Raw genomic sequence first — 5,890 nt, 5'->3', positions numbered from 1 at the left:
CTGGGAAGGCCTCAGGGCAGACATGCTGGAGGCTCCGGGGGTCCCGGCAGCTTTGAGGGGACATGGACAAGCTAGGTTGCCACTGTTAAGTGGGGCAGGAGAAAAATGGCATCTTGAGTCCAGGAGAACAGGCAGCCATCTCTGGGCCCCTGAGGAAACTAGTCAAGCAGGATTGGGGTTGAGAATGATTCCCACAACCAACACAAAACAACAACAATGATGTAATAATAACAGTGACAATGGCAATCGTTTAATAGTATGTAACGGTCATCATGCCACGGTTTACAATAGCATGCAATTGGCATGGGCCAGCCATCAGGGTCAGCTCTTGGCACTCTTACCTGTCCTAATGTCCACAGCACAATGACGCAGGTCCTCTGACTATGGCTGCTCTGCAGGCGAGGAAACAGGGAGCATAAGGGACTGACCCAGGGCCCACACACCCCTATTTGAGCGTTGGGGCAGCAGTTCTGCCCTGGTCTGTCTGAACTGTGAATCCACCTTCTCACATTTACCTACGTGGTAGTGGGAGCAGAGGATACCAGAGAAATGCTGTTTTTTGTTGTTCTTACTGTGACTTTTAACAATCAGATTGCGGGTGTGACCTGGAAAACATATAACATCCCTGTGAAAAATCGTTAGGTTGTACATTCATTCTTCATTTATTTATTCAAAAATATTTCATTGTAAAAAATGAAAAAAATGTTATTCAATTGCTGTTGACAAACATTATGATATGACTTCCAGGTGTACAGCTTGGTGATGAGACGTTTACATAACTTATGAAGTGATCACCCTGGTAAACTGAGTACCCACCTGGCACCATGCAGAGTTATTACAATATTGTTGACTATATTTCCTGTGCTGTCTTTTACATCCTTGTGAGTGTTGTTATATCCAGCAACTTGTACTTTTTAATCCCCTGCCCTTTTTCTCCCATCCCCCCAACCTCTCCCATCTGGCAACCATCAAAATGTTCTCTAAATCTATGTTTGTTTCTGTTTTGTTTGTTCATTTATTTGTTTTTTTTTTTTTAGATTGTGTGTGTGTGTGTGTGTGTGTGTGTGTATATACATATATTTTTTTTTTTGTTAATCCTCACCCGAGGATATTTTTCTGTTGATTTTTAGATGGAGTGGAAGGGAGGGAGAGAGAGAGAAACATCAATGTGAGAGAGACACATCGATTGTGTGCCTCCCGCAGGACTCTGACCAGGGCTGAGGATCGAACCTGCAATCCAGGTACATGCCCTTGACTGAGAATCGAAACCTCGACCCTTTGGTCTGAGGGCTGATGCTCTAACCACTTGGCAAACATGCCAGGGCTGAAATCATATGTATTTGTCTTTCTCTGTCTGACTTACTTCACTCAGCACAATTCCCTCTAGGTCTGTGCACACTGTTGCAAATGGCAAGATTTCATTCTTTTTTATGGCAGAGTAATATTTTGTTGAATATATATCTCTTATCTTCTTTATTGATGGACACCTGGATTGCTTTCACATCTTGGCTACTGTAAATAACGCTGCAATGAACATTGAGATGCATAAGTCTTTTTGAATTAGTGTTTTGGATTTCTTCAAATACCCAGAAGTGAAATTGCTGGGTTGCATGATAGAAACATTTCTTGAGTGCCTGTCCTGAGCTCTGGGCTGTGCGGAGTGGTGTCCTTCCACTTTATGAAGTTCTTACATTAAAATTCTAAGAAGTCTGGGTGATGATGGGCTCTCACAGGCTTCCTGTTACTACTTCATGACACCTTCTCTCTTCCAGGCACTTTATTTCTCCTAATCATATTCAACCTAAAGTTGGAACCACCTTCTTCATTAGGTGTGTTTATGTAATTGGACAAAAGGCTAACCTTAGTTTATTTCTAACAAGTCAGGCCAAGTTGTGAAGATTGAATTGTGCCTCTCTGACTGAAGGGAGGAAATTGGAGAAATGTTCTGCCAGAACGTGCTTAGTGGTTTACTGCCGCTGTATACACAAGCGCCAAGGCTTATTCTCTGCATAGAGACGCGGCCGTAGATAACGGGAAGCATCAGCCTCCACAGGTAACTCAACGGATTCACAGGAACATGTGTCATTGTAGCAAAGGGGGAGGTATTTAACTTCACGAAGGTTGAAGCCCCTTTTCTAGGCTCCATACCTGCTGAGAACATAGAATCCACTGAAAATGTCTTGGTTGAGCCAGAATTGCCACAGTTCAAAACTCAGCGGCTGGTGAAGGTTTGGCTGCTGAGGGAGAGCTGGGTTTGGCATTTGGATTTGCCCGTTGTTGAGAACTTACTTCATGGAAATGTGCACTTTGGGAAGGTACACGTTGTGATTCTGACTATATATAAAGCTAGCTGGGGGTGGGAGAATCATAAGTTGAGGGGAAACCTATTCTGTTCTGGATAAAAATAGTTCCATCAGTCTATTGCCTTGCAAGGAAAACATCAATTAGATTGAACAATGCTCCCCCAGAACGTAGATGCCGCGCTGTCTCTGGCCACCTCCTTTGAATCTGGTTTGGACCTCGTCGTGTCTTCTGTTAGGAGGAAATTATCAACAACAAGAGGAAATCCTGTACTAGTATTGAATAGTCCTTATTTTAAAGGTACTTCCCTTCTTGTGGGAATTGTATGTAATCAGAACAACACTAAAACGACTGAATTATTTTACAAGGTTTGACTTTCAGCCCCATTTTTTTTAAAAAAAGAGATCGACTTATTGTGCTTAAGATATAGCCAATTGTTGGGCCCGAGAGTATTCTTCTCGAGCAGCGTGAACCTCACCAAGGTGGGGTGGGGGGTAAGTCATCACCTCAGGAAGCAGGAGGTCCTTGGAGACACCGAGTAGTCTAGAGCGCACAATGACTAATAAATGCTAAAATTACTCTGGAAAGAACCATTATGTCACAAACGTTTGCCCCTTTCTGGGCAGAGTCAGCCTGTCTTCAAGCTGGAGAACTGGGTAAGCTGCCTGGCATCGCCCAGCAGGTGATTTACTCAGCAGGGGCGGGGTGATCGGGTCTTGAAGATCTGGGTTGGAAAAAATTGTCAGAATGACTTCTTGTTTCTGGGAGTTGCTAACTATTACCTGTGAGCTGCTTCATAGCGGAAGGAGCCCAAGCAAATAGTCTCACCTCCGCACCTTGCCTCTCCTCTGGATTGTGAGACCCATCAGCATCTGTAAGGACTGCCTGATGCCGGGTCCCCGGTGCCCACCCCTGTGCTTCTCACTCTCCAGATGAGGTAATCCCAGCACGCCCAGGGCGCACGGGGACACCTGCGGGCCCAGGGGCTCGGCGCAAAGCAACCAGGTGCAAGCACGAACGTTCACTGAGTTCTTGACCTTGTCTTGAAAAATTCTAAGATCTCGTTCTCCGCTCCATTTCCATATCGATGTTGGCTTCCATTTAAGTTGAACCATGTAACCATCTGCAACGATGAAAATGTTCTGTATTTGCTCAGTCAGTTACGGTGACATGTGGCTATTGAGCACTTGAAATGTGGCTAGAGTGACCGAGGAACTGAATTTTTCACTATATGTCATTTCAGTTATTCTTAATAGCCACGTGGCTAGTGGCCACCCTATTGGACAGCACAGCTCTGGATGGACACTCTGCATTTAGCTACTGGCTTCATGGATTTCCTGGTCAACAGTAATTTCTGGGGACAAGCATCTCCCTAACCCTCAAGCACAGTCTGCCCATGGGCACATCAAGAAGTCCATAAGGCACCTGCCTCTCGGACCCCCAGCAGAGGTCACGCCGCCACCACCCCGGGCCGGTCACCTGCCTGCAGCTCCTCTGCCTTAGTCAGCGCAGCCCATCGTGCCCCGGCTGGGCCCGAGGAGCAACCACATGATTTCAGAAACCTAGAGAAACTCCTCAGCAGGACGAGATGGGTGGTCCCTGCTCAGGGCGCTGACCCCAAATCTGTGGCCCTACTTTCATTTCCCAGGAGGGAGCTGGCGCTGCCCCCAGGGAGCCCTGAGAAGAACAGTTCCTGCTGCCTTTATCCTCGGCCCAGAGCACCCCACAGCAGGACGCCAGCCTCCGCAGGCCAACGCTCTGCCTGCTAACCTCGTTAGAGCAGATGTGCTGAGGTTTCCGTCCGCATGCCTCTGCTGGGGGCTTGTCTTCAGACAGGGCCTTTCCTGCTTCTCTTGAGCTGTCTGCAGGATTGCTTTCTTTTTGCCGGTCCCTTAAATTCTGTGTTTGTAACTCCCAGCCCCCACGTTCTAAGGAGAAATTAGAGTCAAGAGCCCAGAGGCATTTCATATAGCGCACTTCAGTTTATTCAAAGCATCAGGGAATAGGGATTCTGATTAATAGACAATTTTAGCTGACTGAAAGTAACTGTACCTACCCAGTGCAGGTTGGCCAATTTTCAGAGAATTCAGCGTAATCAGTCTTAACAATGAAGTTATTCTAAATGTAATGAAATCTTTCTCTGGTGGCTCAGAAGGCCTTCCAGGGCCTTGCAATGCCTCGCAGTCGTCATTCTGAACAGTAATTACCCCTCAACGCACAGCATGGACTAATTATGTTTATCTTAGTTTTCCAGTAGGTTGAATTCAAGATAAACAGAGGTTTGCTGCAAATAAAACAACTTCTAATTTTATTCCTAATAATGAACACATTTTAATTTGGGGGGCTCCACGTGAATTAAATTTATTATGTTACATTATCAACTTTAATATTGCTCATATGGAATGCATAACATTTACTTATCTATGTTCTAAAAATGTGAAAACATTTCTTTTAAATGGAGGTGTTTGAGGCAATACGCGCAATCCAGAAAGTTGAGTACAAACCAGGCTTTTGAAGAATGAATCTTGTATAAGAAACTTTATTTTTATGAATAGAAAGTAATGTAGTCATCATAATAAATATGGAAAGCACAGACATTTTTTAAAAGATCCATAATCTCATCCCAGTAATAACTTTGGGATTTCCCTCCCAATCCTTTGTCTATACGTGTGTAGGTAAATTATTTTTATATTTATAAAACAGAATGATGGGAAATATACTTCCACGTAATTATGAAACATACTTTTATATCATGTCCTTTTAAAGATTTTGCCATGTCAATGGAGTCACTGAATTTTAAACCGAAACACTAAAATTTATGTAACTATTGCTCTTTTTTGACACGTAGCTGTTTACACATTCTCACTACAGTATATAATGATGCTGTGAACATCTTGTTCATTGGGGATAAAGCTTACCTTATGTCCTCAGCATATATTCCTAACGATATCACCTCCAAAGAACTGGGCCATTTTTAAAGCCCTTACTACGTATCGCACAATTGCTTTCTAGAAAGATTGTGCCATTTCCTCTTGCCCTGTGGGCTCGGAGGCCGCGTGCCTGGTGGGATCCTGCAGGGTCTGGGTGGGCCTGGCCGCTAGCATTTTCTTGCTGTGAGGCCCGAAACAAGTGACTTCATTCTGCTGGATGTCAGTTTCTCAAATGTCAGTGGATGACATGAGGACAAATTGAAGTCGTAGTACATCACTCAGCAGACGAGACTTCCCTGACACACTGACACAACTGAGAAAGTATTTTTCTCTTATCAGACGTCATATTTCTCCAACTGCACACAGACGGGGCCAGCAGACTGGACGATGGATGTAGAGAGAGCTGGGACTTTGCACGTCTACCTTTAGTACCATTGCTGAAGCACCGGTGAATTCGCGTTTGTGTCGACCCTGTGGATCGTAATTTATGGAGGTGACTGAGTGACAGCACAGACAGGCAATGCCTTTGACATTTCCTGAGAGGAGGGGCGGGCCACACCAGGCGGGGCCACCTGGAGAATCGTCAGTGTTGGTCAGGGGACAGAAAGAAGTGAGGGGAAAACGGAGGCTAGAGCCTTCCTTGTGCTTCCTGCAGGAAT

Source organism: Molossus molossus, unplaced genomic scaffold (genome assembly GCF_014108415.1).
Source record: "Molossus molossus isolate mMolMol1 unplaced genomic scaffold, mMolMol1.p scaffold_m16_p_16, whole genome shotgun sequence".
NCBI classification, from domain to species: domain Eukaryota; kingdom Metazoa; phylum Chordata; class Mammalia; order Chiroptera; family Molossidae; genus Molossus; species Molossus molossus.
This window is presented reverse-complemented; position numbering follows the sequence as displayed.